The following is an 18,920-nucleotide window of genomic DNA, read 5'->3' as shown; positions in this document are numbered from 1 at the left end:
ACATGGGCACATTCAAACCCTGATCAAAGCATCATCATACTTTGTTGATGGTTCCACCGGTTAATGGATGTCACACACTCTAATGGGGATAGGAAGAGGCAAGCTGGCTGTCCAAGAGCCCAGAGACAGGAAGGTTGGGAGCAGTCTTTGCCCTTGGGCAGAAGGAAGTTCAAGGTTTAGCCAATCCATCACACCCATTGCTGTGGCCAGCCTTTTGTTCAGCGTTTTATCTTTTTCAAAGCATATCCATTATCTCATTTGTTCATCAAAGGCCCCCGCAAGGAAGTCAAGTCGAGGATGGGCCCAAGGAGAGATGACTCAGGTATCTGAAAGTCAAGGCCAGAAGTTTCTCTGTCAAGCAGCCCACTGGGCTGAGTTTCTCCACTTTATCTTGGCTTGGGAGGAGGGTTAGGCTTTCCAGGCCAGGCCTGAAATACCCACAGAGAGGCTTCCTTTCCCCTGACGATGGACTGTGCTCCTCGGCCCAGCCAGATGGGCTGCAGATGTGAGTTCTGGGTTGCAAGAGAGGCCCAGGGAACAGGCGGGGCGCAGCCCCTTGCACGAGAGGTCAGGCTCCGAGCCGGGTCCCACGAGGCCATAGAAGCGTCATGCAGGGGTCCTGTAAGCTCAAGTTCACAGTCTGGGAAACAAGAAGGTGGTGCTGAAGATACTGTCATGCTTCCGTGATGCTGGTAGCTGCCTGTCCAAGAACATCCCGGGCAACAGCTCTCTCATCTTGGAGCTGCCAGGTCCGCTTGGACAGAAGCCACAACCTCGTGTCAGCCCTGCAGCCCAGCCAGCCCTGGAGCATCTGCGAGGTCACTAAACAGCTTCTCCTTCCAATGGATTAGGGCCTCCCTGCCCCGCCCTCTGCAGCCTGTTCCAGAATTCTGGGCCCCTTCCCTCAACTCATCCTCAAGAGCAGCCAATGCTGACTTTTACCCCAGCGGACCAGCTGCCATCATCAGCCCACTGAGCACGGGACCGCTTGGCTTTCTGCCTTGGAAGGGACAGTGCCCTGACCCCCGGAGAGATCTCGGGGCTTTGCTTCCGGACAGAGGTGAGGCTCAGCCAGGCTGCGGTTCCACCAGCCACGCTGCGTGACTTTGGAAAAGTCACATCACCTCTCTGACCTTAGCTTTCTTAGCGGTAGCAAGGAGGGAATCGATCCCTACCACTCAGGGCTGGTGGCAAGGTTCGAGAAAACATGCGTATGTGCCTAACACAGTGCCTGGTACATAGCCCCGTGCTTCCGAGGGGCTGTTGCTGTTCTGGGTAGCATCATTGCTGCTGTTCTTGGGAGCTGCCTGCCTTCTTTCCTCAGCCTCTCCGTTGGCTCCAGAGTCAGATAGACCTGCATTCTAATCCCAGCATCCCCTCAGAGCTGCGTGGCCTTGAACAGGTTTCTCAGCATCTCTGAGGCTGCCTCAGTTTCTCCATCTGTAAAGAGAGGTTCAGCAAGTGCACGTGACTTCCCCAGAGCCACCTACCAGGTAAGGACTTCCACCCAGAGCCATGTATGCCCGAGAGCCCTGATGGCTCAGCCCTTGAGCTGCCACATTTTAATCGTATTTGTATTTTCCTTAAGCAAAGCCACTCTGTTTCTTACACCTGGCCCGGAATGACGACTTATCTGAAAATGATCTCCTTCTTCAAAGTCTAAAGTCCTGTCTGAAAGTCCAGCCCTCCAGGCCCCCAGTTTACCCTGCCGGAAAAACAAAACAAAACAAAACAACCTAACAGAAACCGGGTAAGAGGTCTTTGGACTGTTTGGGGAATGATCACCCAGGGAGGGCTTGCAGGGGGGCCACCGAGATTCAGATTCGCCCAACTTGACTGAGGAAGGACCTTGAGAGAATGCGCACATCAAAGAGAGGCCTGGCTCCAAAGGCCATCTGCCCTCCCCCCAGCAGTCCGGCTAACTGGTTTGCTTGGGGACAAAGCCAGAGGCCACCATGTGAGGAGCTGGGGGTCGTGATGGCTGGGGTGAATGTGCAGCTCTGCAGCCTGGCCCCAACCCAGTGCTCACCCGTTCAGGCGCCCTGACTTGGGGGCCCCAGACACCCCCCCTCCCCAGGGCCCCGCGGATAGATTTCAAGGCACCTGTGACCTTGGTAGGTTAGAAAATACATCACATCTTTGTTGTCACTAACCTTGAACCGAAACATAGCATTTCTTTTCGTTATGAATACAGGCAACAGACCCTTGGCAGGATGGCCATCTCCTTGGCACCGATGGAAATCACAGATTGGCCTGCCCACCACCCCCACACTGGTGTCACAAAGACTTCAGCGTCCCTTAATCTCACGACACTTCCGCCATCCTGGTTGTTAGGGCCCCGTTGTTGCAAGAATTGCTGTAGAAATTCAAATATCTCTGTGTCAGTTGCTTATTTGATAACTGTATTTGGACCACACTGGTTTCCCTACTGACCCTATGTATTTGATTTTATGGATTTTGAAGCATGAGTCTGCGTTCTTTGTTTTGTTTTTATTTAAAGATTTTATTGATTGATTTATTCATGAGAGACGCAGAGAGAGAGAGGCAAACACATAGGCAGAGGGAGAAGCAGGCTCCCTGTGGGGACCCCAATGGAAGACTCGATCCTGGGGCCCCGGGATCATGACCTGAGCCGAAGGCAGATGCTCAACCCCTGAGCCACCCAGAGAGTGCCCCTGAGTTCTTTGTTTTGAAGAAACAAATCAGGAGGAGAATTTCTTGGTGAGACAGATATCTAGACCCAGGGTAGGCAAACTATCTGCTGCCTGTGATTGTAAATAAAGTTTATTGGAACACAGGCTTCAGCATACTGTTGAAAAGTTGACGGTGTACACAGATACGCACGCACACATGAGGTTAGGAACCCCTGTGGTGGCCTCAGTTTTCTTGTCAATGAAATAGTCATCAAGAGTGCCTGCCTTCTGGCAGATCCGAGATCACTTACATCAGTGCATGTGCGAGCACCACATTGGAGATACTCAGTTGATGCCCGCCTCCCCTTTCCTTCTTGACGGGCTGTGCTCTTCCAACCCAGGACCAAGAACCTGAGTGTTTGCCACCTGCTTTTTGCCGCCTCCCGGGCAGGGCCTCTTGCCACGCGCTGGCTCGCACCGGTCTCCAGGCATAAAACACCCCTCCCGCTTGCCATGACACATGTCCAGTGAGATGGAGGTTGACAAGGCCACAAATATTTGAACTATCCTTGGGATAACATGGGGCATTGACCCCAAAGTATGTGCTACATCGGCCGAAAGTTTATCCTAGAATAACAAACGTGACAGCTAGCAAAGTGAGCAGGGGAAAGGGTCCGATAAGATAAAAGGCACCCAGAGAGTCCAAAGGCACAGCCCCCTGCAGGGAGGAAGAAATTCAGGACCCAGCGTGGCATCAGGGGAGGCAAGGCCGTGGAGTCAAACAGTCCAATTTCTAGAAAGTTCCCGGCAACCAGCGCATGGTGCAGGTTGTATGTACAAACCCAGCTTTGTTTCTGTGTGACCCTGGGTAGTTGTGACAGCAAGGTGCTAAGCTTCCCATGTGGCTGAGAAAATTCAGAGGGAGCACTCTAGAGCATTTAATGTGTATTCACACGCTCGGAACAGAGTGAGCCTTCAGCAAAGGCTGCTCTCATTGCTCTCAACTCCTAACATCGTGATCCGGGCACGTGGAGTCTAGTTGTTAATCTCCCAGACTCAGTGGTCAGACCACCAGCTTTGCTAGTTAAAATTATGTGCCCTTGGGCTGCTTTATCTCTTTGTGCCTCTGCTTTTTACCATGCTGGGGCAGCATCCGCACCTTGTAGGGTAGTTGTGGGAATTAATTAAGATTGTATGTGAAAAAGGCTTAGGCCAGAGCCTGACCCGAAACAAACATAGAATAAATGTTGGTAATAACCATTACTCCCATCATCATCATCATCATCATTGCCATCATCATCATAGATCATCACAAAATGGACATGGAGGAAGGGGACCTTGGGAAGAAACAAATCAAGGGGAGAATTTCTGGGTGAGACAGATATCTAGAGGGGGGTAGGCAAGCTATCTGCTGCCTGTGCTTGTAAATAAAGTTTTATTGGAACACAGCCATGCCCATTAGTTTATTCATGGTCTACCACTTCTCTCATACGCAACAGCAGAGCTGAATACCCTCTGGCCCTTTAGGAAAAAATTTGTCATCCCCTGGTGTGGAGGAATGGTGGTATCTTAACAAGATGCTCCGAGAAGTTGCTAATGAGCTACTTGACGTAAGTTAATTATTATTTTTCTGTGTTGATTAATTCATCCTGCTGGGACAAATACTATCCTTTCTTCTATCCCACCATCTATACATCTGTTCACTCATTTTTTTCAGTAAATATTCAGACATGGTACTAAGAGCTAGCAAAGGAGAAATGATCTAAGTCTAGTAAGAGAGGTTGACAAGTTAATGGATAATTATGATTCAAGGTGGCAATCTGGGCTAGCCCACACCATGCTTTCTGTGAGTTAGAAAAAGACACCCTGTCTGAGAAGTCAGGGTTTGGCAAATTCATGACTCTCAGCCCCCGTTTGCCACTTTGGCCAGACTGTTTGTACAGTGCCCAACCTGCACAACCTCATGTGGTAGCCTGCATCTCTACAGTACGCAACTGGGATCTAAGGAGAACGAGTTACATCAGGGAGGAAACCAGTGTAAATGTGTCAAGTAAAGCTTCATAGAGGAGGGCATGGGAGCTGTCTTGAATGGGGAGAAAGTTGACAGGGAGACAAAAGGATACAGAGACAGAGAAGGCCTTCCTCCATGGAGAGAAGCACGTGAGAGGAGAGGGCTGTGTGGAAGGAGGTGAGGCAGGGTTTCGTGGGGTCTGGCACTGCAAAGAGGACATGTGACTACATCACAAATTTCTATCAGAATAATTTCAGCCCACCATTATCTTACCGGCTCCTCTCAATTTTATATTCTGACCATGCTCTGGGGCATATATTCAAATCTGTTCCACCCTCACCACCACCTTCTAGATCAGGCTACTGGGCCTCCACTTGGCAACTGCCAAAGCCATTTCTGTGGTCCCCACGCATCTCCTCTGCTTACAGTCAGGGACCATTCTGAAACCAGACTAATCATGATACCTCCTTGCACTAACACCTTCCATGGCTCCTCTGTGCTCACAGATCAGGACCCCAGACTCCTTAATGTGCTATCTAAGGGTGTTTCAGGCCCAATCTCAGCTTCCTTTGCCCACCCAAATGCTTCCCCAGAGACTCTGTTTCTCTAATCCCTCACACACTGGAACTTCTGTTTCTCTTCTTCCACATGAAATAGCCAAGTAAATACACATATATATGTATATGCACACACACACATATATATGGTGTGCATACGTATGTATTTATAACACTATATGGATACTTCTCTGTAGGAAAACACTATCATTATCTATGTATTTATCCATCCATATACTTATCCCTGCATACATACATACAGGCATACATGCATCCACCCATCCATCAATCCACTCATCCACCCATCGATCCATCCACTCATCCATCCATCCACTCATCCATCCACCCACTCATCCATCCATCCATCCATCCATCCATACACTCGTCCATCCATCCACTCATCGACCCATCCTTACATCCCTTACATATATAGGTATATATAGTGATTGCATATAAAAAGAAGTATAGGGATGCCTGGGTGACTTGACAGTTGAGCATCTGCCTTTGGCCCAGGGCATGATCCTGGAGTCCTGGGATTGAGTCCCACATCGAGCTCCCTGCATGGAGCCTGCTTCTCCCTCTGCCTGTGTCTCTGCCTCTCTCTGTGTGTGTGGCTCTCATGAATACATAAATAAAACCTTTTTTAAAAAATAAAGAAAAAGAAAAAGAAATATATAGATACAGACACAGACTTCATGCCACCTCACTTCAGAGAATCCCACCTAGAAACCTCTTAATCAGTCTTCCAGCTTCTGCCTTTGCCTCCTGCAACCTATTCTCCAAGAAGTAGCCAAAGGGGTCAGATCATGTCACTGCCCTGGTCAAAACCCTCCCACAACTCTCCAGCTACCTCAGAATGGAAGCTCCAAGCTGTTCCATGGTCTGCGAGGCCCTATAAAGAGGCCCTATAAATAAAGCCTAGACTGTATTATTCCTCCAACTTCATCTCTCACTGGCCTTCTTCCCCATTTCAGTCTGTCTCGCTTCCAGTAGCCTCAATGCAGTTCCTTGAACAGTCCGTGCACCCTTCCACCTCAGGAGCCTAGCGCTGGCTGTCTGCTCTGTCCGGAATACCCTCCCACAGAGATTTGTGTTACTGTCTCTCTTGACCTCTTAACCTCTTTTGGGACTGTTTTCAAATGTCACCTTCAGAGAGCCATCTTCTCTTATCACCCTATTTAAAATGTCAAACCACTTCCCAACTCTTTAAGTCTTTCTTTTATGTTTCTTTATTGCACATTTTAACCCACAACACAATTTAACCATTATTCTTTTATTTTATTTATTTTTTTTTAATTTTTATTTATTTATGATAGTCACAGAGAGAGAGAGAGGCGCAGAGACACAGGCAGAGGGAGAAGCAGGCTCCATGCACCGGGAGCCCGACGCGGGATTCGATTCCGGATCTCCAGGATCGCGCCCTGGGCCAAAGGCAGGCGCCAAACCGCTGTGCCACCCAGGAATCCCCCATTATTCTTTTAAAATCCATTTTCATTATCAAGAAAGTTCCCTGAGAGCAAGGATTTGTGCCTGCTTTATTTACTATTGTAATATTTCCAGCAACTACAATAATTCATGGCATATAATCGATGTTCAACTTGGACTTGGGAAATGAATGACTCACCTCCTTTACTATAATAGGTATACCTTTATTAATGCATCCGCAATCATTTTGATGTATTTCTTTTTCAGCCGAGTCATAGTATTAGTGTACACAGATGTTTCGGTTCTCTCAAATCTAATGGTTTTTGTTTCTCTGTGTGTGAGGTATCACTGCAATGTCTCAGAGAAAGTTTCTATGTTCCCAAAGCCCAACAGTGCAGACAGGGTTAACCCTGGGCCTTACCACCCACTGGGTGTCACAGAGATCCTCCTCCTATCCTGACTTGTTGACTTTCTGTCTTCCTCTGGATTTTCTGTAGTTTGTTTAACTTGGACCATGCTTTCTCTGTTTTCTCCCTCTTGTTTGCTGCCCTAGGCCTCTGGTTTGAAGTCGGCCGACCCGTGGCCTCGACACTGTCACCTCACCTCCAGCCACCGGCTATGTTCCACACGCCACCAACACTTTGGCCAGGGGGAGGGGACAGATGGCTCAATCATCTCACTGCAGGCCGGCACCCCGCCTGGATCAGCCTGATGGACGGCAGTATTGACAGTCTGGCTGACCCTTGCTCGACAGGCTGACATTTCCCCATATTTCACGGGCCGACATTGGATGTGCATCAAAGAGACTGCCGGGTCACCAAACAGCTAATTAAGGCAATAAAGAGACAGAAGGCCAAATTGCCCCTTTCCCCCTCGGGAGCCCGACATCCCTTGTAGGGAACCTGGTGCTTCTCTTTTCTCTGAAGGTACATTTCAAGGGGTTTTTGGGAATGATCCCAGCCAACCCTGGGATCAGAAAAAGGGACAAGGCGAAAATCCATGTTATCTGGATAACATCTCCCCCACCCCCACCTCTGGATCCAGCCCTGCCTCCGTGATTGTTGGGTTTTTAGGAGTCCAATCTGACTTGCGCAAGGTTGAGTCCCCAAGGCTCAGTCCTCCGGGAGGACTGTTTGGATAGAGCCACTTGGACTCCAATGGCATTGATCATTACCAGGTCTACGTGACTGCGGGCCACGGCCAGTGAGATTGAAGGCGTCCGGTGGCCCAGCTCACCTTGATCACCCTGGCAGTAAGATAAACACCCGAATATGGAGCGGGACGCTCCTGGCCACGTGTCCCAGCCCCACCACGTGCTAGCTGTGTGGCCTTGGCCTAGTTTCTTGACTATTCTGAGCTGTGGTTTCATCATCTCTAAATAGCAGGTGCAGCTAGTGTCAACTTTGGAGGGTTGCTGCAAAGACTGAACCGGTGGGTTGGTTGATTCTTGACTCCAGCTTCACAATAGAATCACCGGAGGTGCTTCTGGAACATATCTTTGTCCAAGCCCAGCCAAGACAAACCAATTGAGAATCTCTGGCTTTGGGTCGTGGGTGTCCTGTATGTTTTTCAAAAATCTCTTCGGATGATTATTGTGTGCGGTTCAAGGCTAAAAATCACCACGATTGCTAGGCTCTCCCCAGGGCCGGTGCACAGCGGGGACTTTGGGAAGGTCAATCTTACTTTCCTCTCCCTGTACCTGTTTGTTTGTTTGGTTTTTTTCCCTAAACCTCTCCTGTACCTGCCTTAAGGGAAATACGTGGGACACATGACTTTGAGCAGCCAATTTCCCAGGCATCCAGTAAAGAGAGTTGGAACATGGTTTTCAACTGGAGGACTTTCACTGGCAAGCTATGACTGGGATTCGGGTTCTCTCTCCTCCACAAAGACTGTCCCAGCTCAGCCTTTTCCAGAGTCCTGTGTGGGCCCCGCTCAGTACTATTTTTCGACATAGCTCAAAGAAGCTGCTCACTTCAAATCACAGGTGGCCTCAGGGGCCCGCGGCGCCTACTCCAGATGTCACAGTGGCCCTACAGCACTGCTGTGGGGACCTGACTCACACCCAGCTGTGTTAGGTGGGCAACTGGACAGAAGTCCCGTTTGGACCAGACTGCAAAAAAGTGAGGGTGACCTATTTGCCAATAGGTCTTGCACGTGCTCCAGACTGTCCATCAGAGCCATGGGGGTTGACCACCTATTTTCAAGTGTCTGGAAGATTTCCACCCGGGGGACCCGGGCTGGGTGACAACCTCCAATGAAATGATGAAGCCACCTGTTGCTTCCCCGGCCAAGTACTGCTTACATGTCTGCCTGTCTGCCTGTGTGCAGGCACACGAGGATCTGTATGCACACATAGTCTCATCCAAGGGTGATTGTGTGTGAGTGCATACACAGGCGTGTGCACGCATGGATATTCATGTTGCAGACATTTATGTAAGTGCATGCGTGTTGCTTTTAGAGTAGAAATTAAAGCTCACTGAAGTGCTACAACAATGGTATTGTAGAGATTCATTCAGGATCTACCTTTATGACCTGTTCCACAGACTTGGGCCACTTACTTCCCCTCTCTGAAACCTAGTTTCTTCATCTGTAAAATGGGCGTGTCGATGACACCTCTCCCATAATGTTGTGAGGATGAAGGGATTCACTGCACAGCAAGTACTTAGGATGGGACACCTGAGTGGCTCAATGGTTGATCTTGGGGTCCCGGGATTGTGTCCCAATCAGGCTCCCTGCATGGAGCCTGCTTCTCCCTCTGCCAGTGTCTCTGCCTCTCTCTCTGTGTGTCTCTCATGAATAAATAAATAAAATCATTAAAAAAGAAAAGAAAAGAAAAGAAAAAAGAAGAGAAAAGAAAAGAAAAAAGAAAGTGCTTAGGATAAGGTCTATACATAGTTAGAGCTCCATGAAGATAGCAATTATGTAACACATTTTAATTGGCTGTCTCCTGCGTGTCAGACCACAGGTGGTCCTGAAAGGTAAATAAGGAGGAAGACAGAGGCTCTGGCTTTGCCATTCTCCCGGCACAGTCCAGGAGCCGGGTACATACAGAGAGCAACAGTATTTATGAAGAGTCTACTGTGTGTCAGCACTGTTATAAGATCTTGAGACACATGGGTAAGCAAAACACACAAAGTTTCTTGCCCTCTGGGAGCTTATATTTTTGCAGGGAGAGATAAACATGCACTAGGAAAAATAAATAGGTAAAATATATGTTAGAAGGTGATGAGTGGTGGGGGAGGAGAAGGATTAGAAACTGTAAGAGAATAAAAGATTCTCTGGGAGTATAGCGGGTTGTGCGGCTGTCCCTGAAGACATGTCCAACCAGGACCTGTGAATGTGACCTTAGGTAGAAAAAAAGGTCTTTGCAGATGTAATGAAGTTAAGGTTCTCAAGATGAGATCATGCTGAGTTTTCTGGGTAGGCCCTAAATCCAATAGCAAGTGTCCTTATAAGAAAAAGGAAGGGGAGAAGACATAGGGGAGGAAGGAAAGCAAAGAGAAAGTGCACCACTCTTCTCTCGGGGTCGGAGTTGGGGGGCAGAGATGGCAGCAGATGGTTCCTGGATCGTAGCTGACCACCACCAGCCCCCTTCAGCTTCCTGATTGAAGCAGGGAGCAGAGACCATTTCTTCCAGCGAGCAGACAGGAAAGCTAAGAAAGTAGGCAAATCGTGATTTCCTCAAAGACCTCCTGGGGGTTTGTCAACTGATTGAGAAACCTAAAACAGATGAAGAACCCAAGTTTTAGGATCCATCACTGGTCTATCGCTTACCATGTGTAGCTTTGAGAAAATCCCTTCCCCTCTGTGCATCTGTCCTTATCTGTAAAATGGAGGGAATACTGTCGCACATGTACAGAGCCTACAGATTTAGAAGGATGATCTAGTGAGTCAGGTTTGCGTGGCACTTAGCACAGTGTCCTGTTCGTGGCAAGCACTCCACAAGTGGCAGTTAAATTTATTTTGCGCACTTGTTCAGGCTGACAAATGTATACGTGAAGGTGAATGCATGTGTGTATAAACACAGTCTCATCTAAAGGTGTTCATCTGATATATATGAATACACAGGCATGCATGTGTAGATTGCATACAATGTGTATGTGTATGTATGTTGTATACGTGTGTGGATTCATAGGCTCCGGATGAAACCTGCCTGGGCAAGAGGCATGGTCCCTGTGGATCCCAGTTGTCTACTTCCTAATTACCTCCTGCCCCCGCCCTGCACACCAGAGGTTCTCAGCCAAAGGTGACACATGTATGTATGTATGCAAGCGTGTATATGGATGCTTGTCAATTCATGTTCCATGCATGTTATATATGTGCATGCATGTTGTGTGTATGTGTGTACGTTGTATATACATGTGTATGTGTGGGTGTGTGGATGCACCTAAACACCGTCTCATCTAAAGATGATTATTTATATGTGTGTGTGCATGTATTGCATGCATATGTAAATGCATATGCACATTGCATATGTATACGTACATATACATATAAACTCATCTGAAGATGTTACATATATGCACATGTGTGTTCCTGTATGTATTTATGCATCTATGTGCGTGCATACTATATGCATGCATGTGTGTACAGTGTGCATATGTGTATGTATGTGAGTGCATTATGCTCGCATGTTTGCGTACATGTGTACATACACGTGTGGCATGAGCACCTGTGTGTATGTGCACGTATGTACACACACGTGCGCACAAAGTGCTTCCTCAAGCCGCCTTTCTCACCAGGAGCAATAAGAAATGTTCCTCAGGCCTGCAGGACTTCCAGCTCACCTGGCATGGCAAGCACTTGGTACGTTTGAACCCCAGAGCCCACACATGTCTGCCATGGGGAGGAGCCCCCTGAATCCCACAGCGGGCTGGAGAATACTTAGCAACCTCAGCAGAGAAACCCAAGATAAAATGGGTTAAAATATTTGATTTTTTTGCAGCTCTATAACATTACATTCTGCCTTTGGTTCCTCTTTCCCTCCCTCCATCACCCTCTTTTCCTGCCTCCTGATGAAAAATATGCTCCGGCTTAATAGAATTACTCCCAGACCATCAATGCAAACGCTGTTTCAGGGCAATCTCATTCAAACAAATGTATTTTTATTTGAACAGTGTTACTTGAAAAATTAAATCGCGGTATCTGTGCCCTGTGCCCTCCCCCCAGCCGTCCATACAGCCCTTACAAAGGCAAGGAGAGGAGAGCATAGCAGAGTTGAACATTTTTTAAAAAATGAATTTGATCTGATTTAATGATTCCTCTCTGCATTAATTAACAGTGAAACCAGCCAATACGTTGTGTCAATCATAGACGTATCCACGGGCATCCATTTATTTTTGGAACTGACTGTATGTATTGCTTTTCAGGCTTATTGTGTTTGAAAAGTTCAGAGCACGATGAGCGGAGCTGGTAGGGACGTGGGGACTGGGCACGTATACTTGTGTGCAGGTGGGGGCTTTGGGGAGTATCTATGCCCAAGTGGAATAGGGGAAGCTGCCCAGAGGGAACCATAGACACAGGGCTCAGATCCCGGCGGAATACTCAGTAACTGCTCGATTAGGGGCAGGTCCTGTCACCTGTTCCTGCCTCCCTTCCCTCCTCTGTAAATTGGGGAGAGCAACTGTCACTGGCAAGAAACCCCGTGAGGGTTCCGTGACTGTAGATGCTGGGTACAAAGCTTGCCAGGGGTTGGAGATGAAAAGGCGTCACCTCCTGCATCTCAGAAGCCAGAGGTAGATTCTCAGGAAGTGAGAAAGCAGTAGGAAGGCTGTCTGTTCTGGAGGCTTTGTACCTCGGTCATGTCCCAGAGTCATGACCGGTGTCATGGGTGTGTGAGGAGCACTGTCCCATGGCTCACCCAGGGACTGTGCTCTGAGGGGTCCTCACCTGGCTTAACACGCTCCTCTTGGCACCTTAAAATTCTTAATAGCTTTATCTTTGTGTTTGGTACTGGAAGTCCGATGGGACAACAAGCAAGGGAGATAGAGCAGAGGAGATGTGCGTGATACTCAGCCCTCCTCCCCCATTTCTTGTCTCTGCATTTGAATGTATCCTTTGCCGATATCCAGGCTGGGTTTTCTTTTAAGAACAAGGACCCTACATTTTCATTTTGAACCAGCCCTTCCAATTATGCAGCCGGTCCTGCACAGAGAAGCTGGTTTCGGGTGATGCTCTATTTAAAGGAGCCGTACTACTATGTTAAATGTGATTATAGAGAAGGCCAGAAACACCGCGGAGCAGCGCATATGGGTTGAGCATCACCCATCACATGTATCATCTCATTGGAACCTTGGAAGTTTTCTAAAGTAGGTATTTGATTCTCACTTCGTAGGTGAGGGAGTGGAGGTTTGAAAGCCCTCGGTACATGCTTAGGATCACATGGTTAGGGAAAGAAGGCTCCGGATGAAACCTGTCTGGGCAAGAGGCATGGTCCCTGTTGATCCCAATTGCCTACTTCCTAGTTACCTCCTGCTCCCGCCCTGCACACCAGAGGTTCTCAGTGAGTGTTGATGGATTTGGAAGGAAAGAAAATGAGCTCACTCTAGGTGTGACAATTAAGCAGTTGGTATTGGAAGTCCCTCTTAGGCAGGTGTCTACACTTCCAGGAACTGGGGTCTGAGCTAAGTGTCGGGCACCATATGCCAATTGAGAATCACGAAAGGGCCAGGCTGGTCGATGAGTGGGAAATGGATGGGTTGAATGCTGAGAGATCCCCTAACTGTTCAAGCCATAAAAGAGAGCAGATGGTTGTGTTGAATGAAAGTGGTGAGGGGTTTTTTTCCTTTATGATTTCAAATGAGGCATTGCTTTCACTTACTGCCTTTTATTTGAAAGACACAATTTATGTATTTACATAAATTGGAATAATTTTCTTGAAAATTCACAGGGAATAATAACAGGTTTGTTGTTTAATCTTTCTGATCACTAGAACAATGTCACCTTTCTCTGTAAATATTGTTGAAATCAGAACATCTATGAATCTCATACAGCAATAACTGCTCTGTTTTCCCCATAGAAAGTTCTAGTTTGGGGAACAATCTTTGGGAGATTGTACCCCAAGAGACAAAAGAACAGGTCTAGGTACAAAATGTGAAGTTATGGAGTCCGGTGATAATTAACTTCATTTAGCATCTAATATGTGCCAGGATGTTAGACTTTATCTTTAAAGACTTGTATCTCACTTATTCCCAACGATGGCCATAGGTTAATGAACTTCTCCAATGAAGAGATGGAAGCCCAGGGAGGATAAGTAACCTGCCCATCATCACACAGCTAGAGAGGGGAGACCCAGAGCCTCCTGGACAGCTCTTTTAGGTTCCAGAACCAACGTTCTTAGCCACTACTCACTCTGAATTTACCCTTCGAAGGGAACAAAGGGTGACTTTCCTGGAGGAAGAAATAAATGATGGTATTACCATTCCTATGGGAGAATAATTTTTCCCAACCAGCGAATTATTTTAATTGCAGAAACAATTGTTATTCACTAAGATGTCTCCTCTGGATTGATGAGTTTCCTCAGCTCTTTCCTCCCCCTCCCTCCCCCCATGACTCTCTGAGTTACCTACCCTGTTGTGCCCATCTCCCAACAGTGGGAGCAAATACGCCTCCCTGAAGTATGTCTTCTGGCACGTTCTGAGCATAGCAAGAATAAAGTTGACTTGGAATCCAATAGACCTGGATTTGAATTCAAAAGCTTTTTCTCATAAATCACAAAAACTTGGGCAGTGTAGATCACCTCCCTGTGCCTCAGTTACCTCATTTTTAATAGAAGTAAGAGGAATCTGTACTGGATGCTGTGATATGCTACCCATTCCCCTTTTTGGGAATGAAAGATCTATTATCTCAGCTGCCAGGAGTGCTGCCATCTGCTAGACCTCAGCTGTTGATCTCTTTGGGGTGGCCTCAGCTGTGAAAAGAGCTAGCTCACCCAAGGGCGCCCGCCTTTCCAGGGCAGCTGTGTCCCTCACCACAGTGGCAGAGACTCTGAAGGGTTATCCTGTCTAGGACTCCCCGCGGGGTTGACTGAGGCCTTTGCTCAGACTATGTCAACTCAGCTTCTCCCTCCACCCAATCCTCCTTGTTGTTTGATCTTTCTCATCAGTAGAGCACTGTTATTTCAGTCCCGCAGGCATCGATTCTGAAAGCCTCCTCATAGACCTCCTGCTTGCTAATCTCCACCCAGGGAATCTGCCTCCTGGGGAGTCTGCTCCGTGACAGAAGCCCTTAAAGTAAGTCCTAATTCATTGTTGGCTGTTAGTATTAATTTTGGGAAATGTACATTTAATGGCCTCCTTCTGTGTGCTGGGTACAGTTGTAGGCACAAACAGTAAGAGGGAAGATTTAATAGATTCAAAGTTCTTGAAAGGGTGACTCAAATAAGCCAAAATGTAGTTATGGGTTCCTCACTAGGACCTATGTTAAAGGACATCACATGCTGGATTCACTGAATCTGAGTTCCCTTCCATCTTGTCCAAACTAGTCAACTTAGAAAGAGGAAAGTACAGGTTCAGACAAGGCAGCAAGGCGTGACTTGCCCAGAGACACACAGGAATTGGCACTAGTTGTGCAAAAGAGAAAGTCCTCTGATTCCCAAGCCTGTTCTCCCCATGTGTGGTCTCTATGCTTACCTGTGTCCCAAGAAAGTTTCTCCAATGTCCTTCCAAGGATGACTGTGCTAGAAATGATGCTTCATCATAGGTTCTGTAATTCTAGCAACCAGGGACAGTGCCTGAGGATGAATTTTGCCAAGCCCAAAGTGCCTTTTTCCATTGTTGTCATTACCATCATAACCACTACCACCACCATAGTCATCATGACTTTCACCATCACCATCATCATCATCACCACCACAACCATCACCACCACCACTATCACCACCTCACCATGATCACCCTATGACCATATTCATCACCATCATCCCTACCATTATCATCATCATCATCATCACCTTAACCATCATCATAATCACCACCACCATCGCCATCATCACCTTCATCTTCATCATCACCACCAACACTATTATCACTGAGGTCATCACTAGCTCATCATCTCCATCATATATCAAGCAAGCACTTTTATTTAAGACATCACCTCATATAACCCTCTTCACAATCTATAACATTGCAAAACCTTTTTAGAAGTTGAGAAAGCAGATGCTCAAAGAGGCTGTGTAACCCAAGTCGCACAGCAAAAAAACAAAACAAAACAAAACAAACAAACAAAAAAACAAAAAACAAAACAAACAAACAAACAAAAACAGAGCTGAACTTCAGACCCAGGTTGGCCAGGCTGTAGGGCTCTTCTCTTAACCAGTAACTGTCTTAACCAGGACAGTTACACTGTCTTCTCTTTTGTCTTTTCTTTATCTTAACCAAATAGGAGAATGTCAGATAATAGACCTACAGAAGGGACCCTTAAGGGATATATGGAGGTGTCTGAGTGATGAATTAGATGCCAAGAGAATCCCATATCATGCTTTTCTTACTATCCAGCTCTGAATTTGCATCCATAGATAGCAAGTTCTGAGAGTAACAAGAACAAAGTAGACTTGAATTCTAGCACTGAATAAGGGATCCTGGGTCATTTATATCAGTTCCTTTTCCTCAGTTACCTCTCTTACACACAGGAATGACCTTATCTGGTGTGGATATAACAGTAGTGTGTGCTGTGATGTGCCATCAAGCCCTTCTATTTTCTTCCCTAGATCCCAAATCTCTACTACTTAAGAAACAATAAGAATATTTTTAAAATCATGGTCTCATGAACTTACTCCAAACACATTCATTGAGCTTACCATGTCAACTGAAGAGCTAGAAGAAAAGGTGAGCTCTGAAGTCAGAATTGAAGACTGGGGGACCAGGTGTCATTATACAGGAGAAGGAGCATCATCCTGGGAAGGGGTCTGGGATGTAGAGAGGCTCATTGTGCATGGTATCTTGGGATACCAAGGAATCTAATAGAAGCTTCATAGAAACATCAAGATAAGATGCTGGGTAGGGACCAATTTATTGCTGGGCTTGAGTGTTCCTCTAAGAGCCTTTCACTTTGCTCTGCACATCTTGGTATATTTGGACTAGGCAAGTGTGATAATATGATCTCAGTCAAAAGGTCTAGAGTGTTACACTACCCCAGAGTGTGTCGTGCCGAATGCAGGAGGACATAAAGCTCCTAGTTGTCAATGGTAGAGCAGTGGACATGGCCAATGTTCCCTCAATCTGGTTATAGGTTTTGCAGGCCTTCTTCCCATCTTCAGCATGATTCTATTTCTAAGGACTGCCCTTCCCACCTTTCTAGCACGACTAGCCCTCATGCCCCCAAGCCCCCGTGTCTACTGGGAGGAGAGCGCAGGACATGTCTGGGAGCTCTGTCCCTCTTGCAGCCCTCAACCAATCATGTCTATTTGGTGTAGGAATGTGACAATCCCTACCTCAGGTAGGGGACAAACTTTGAGATAGCTTCCACCCAGAGCTCCCTTGGGGGATCAAGATGAAGCTCTCTTCTGCTGGGCTTCACATTGTCTTGGCCTCTTTCCCTTCCTTGCCCCATTTTCTCTGCTCTGAGATCATTTCCCAGACAAATTATCCGAATGCAAATTTTTTTTTTTTTAGATTTTATTTATTTATTTATGAGAGAGAGAGAGAGAGAGAGAGAGGCAGAGACACAGGCAGAGGGAGAAGCAAGCTCCATGCAGGGAGCCCGATGTGGGACTCATTCCCAGGTCTCCAGGATCAGGTCCTGGGCTGAAGGCGGCGCTAAACCGCTGAGCCACCCAGGCTGCCCTGAACGCATATTTCATCTCAGTGTCTGCTCCTGGGGAACCTCATCTTAGAAAGTTAAGAATGAGTCATTGTTTTAGGAAAATCAATCAGGAAACAGAATGAAAGATGCACTGATGTAAAAGAGGTTGGAGAAAAGAAGATGGGTCTGACCTTATGCAATATTAGAGAACTATAAGAGGGCCCTGGATTTTTCTCAAGACATTCAGGACTTGGCATAATTTGACACCCTCCTACCTTCCCAGTCACATCCCCAAAACCTCTCTGTCAACTGAGACTGTGCTGTGACCCTTCCAATCTTTGTGGCTTTGCTTATTCTCTTCCACCTACTTGGCATCTTTTGTCCTCTTCTCTACCTGGCAAACTCCTATTCACCCTTCAAGATCCAAATCAAATGTGCCCCTCCCTGAAATGCTCCCTGCAGTTCAAGGGGAACAATACACCAACCACTCCGCAGTATTCCCTTCAGACATGGCCTCATATCCTCTCATGGCTGGCTGATACTGTGTTTTGCTGCTTTACTTTCCCCCCTTAGGTTTGTCCATCCCTGAAGGCAGGGGCCATGTTTTACTCATCTTTGTAAGGGCAAAAGGGAGAGTAAACACATATTGTGACAAATGTTCCGGACACGACTGCAATTGCTTTGCCTATGAATGTCTAACTTAACCAAACTCTTACAACTGCCATTAGGTGAAAGAATATTCCACAGCAAGTGAGATACTGGGTGCTCTGAAGCAAGTGAGCAACAGAACCCCTGCTCCAGAGCACTATGTCCTAGGCCAGAGCTCACAAACTATGGCCCACGGGCCAAATCCCACTGCCACCTGCTTCTGTAAATACAGTTTGATTGGAACTTTATTGGAGCACGCCCATTCATTTACATACGGCCTGTGGCTGCTTTCCTGGCACAATGGCAAAGCTTGGTAGCTACAAAAAAGACCAAAAGGACCACAATGCCCCAAATATTTCCCAGCTGGCCCTTTACAGAAAGCATTTGACCATTTCCATATATGCCCCTCTCTGAAGGCCTCACATGTGTACCTCCCAGATTACTTCCACTCTGTGGATGAAGAAACTGAGATCTGCAGGGGTGGGGGGGAGGGGGTGGAAGTAATGGGTCCATATTTAGCAATCAAGATAATGGCAAAGCAAGGATTTCTCAAGGCCATGCACCCCAAAATGCATACCTGGGCTTCATCATTGTGCCAAGGGACACTTGGGCAGCCAAGCAGCTGCCTCTCTGAGGAAAGAGGGCTTGTGAGTCTGCAAGGCGAGTGGAACAAAGTGAATGAGGCCTCCATGCCTGCCTTGTCCTCTCCCACTGGGCCAGATAGCCACTTAAGATGAACAGCCCCTACCCTCCCACAGCGGGGTCCGTGATCTCTCTCAGCTGGAGCTATGTCGAGGAGTGGAAGGCCATCCATCTTCATGGGAAGTGATCTCTCCCAGCGGGACATGGCCTCCCCAGCCACTGAAGCAATAGGACCCTGACAGGCGTGATGCATTCTCCACGGGT

The 18,920-nt window shown here is 47.3% G+C and overlaps 1 long non-coding RNA gene across 1 annotated transcript; it reads left to right on the top strand.

Annotated features, from left to right (window-relative positions):
* Positions 1–378: 378 nt before the first annotated feature.
* Positions 379–9,074, top strand: LOC111092584. Its single transcript, XR_005379191.1, has 4 exons — positions 379–1,493; positions 1,589–1,750; positions 2,195–4,243; positions 7,180–9,074. It is a non-coding gene; the product is annotated as an uncharacterized LOC111092584 (long non-coding RNA).
* The last annotated feature ends 9,846 nt before the right edge of the window (positions 9,075–18,920 follow it).

The sequence above is a fragment of the Canis lupus genome, chromosome 26 (genome assembly GCF_011100685.1).
Source record: "Canis lupus familiaris isolate Mischka breed German Shepherd chromosome 26, alternate assembly UU_Cfam_GSD_1.0, whole genome shotgun sequence".
NCBI lineage: Eukaryota > Metazoa > Chordata > Mammalia > Carnivora > Canidae > Canis > Canis lupus.
The sequence above is the reverse complement of the archived record's forward strand: the minus strand, read 5'-3'. Positions and strand labels throughout refer to the sequence as shown.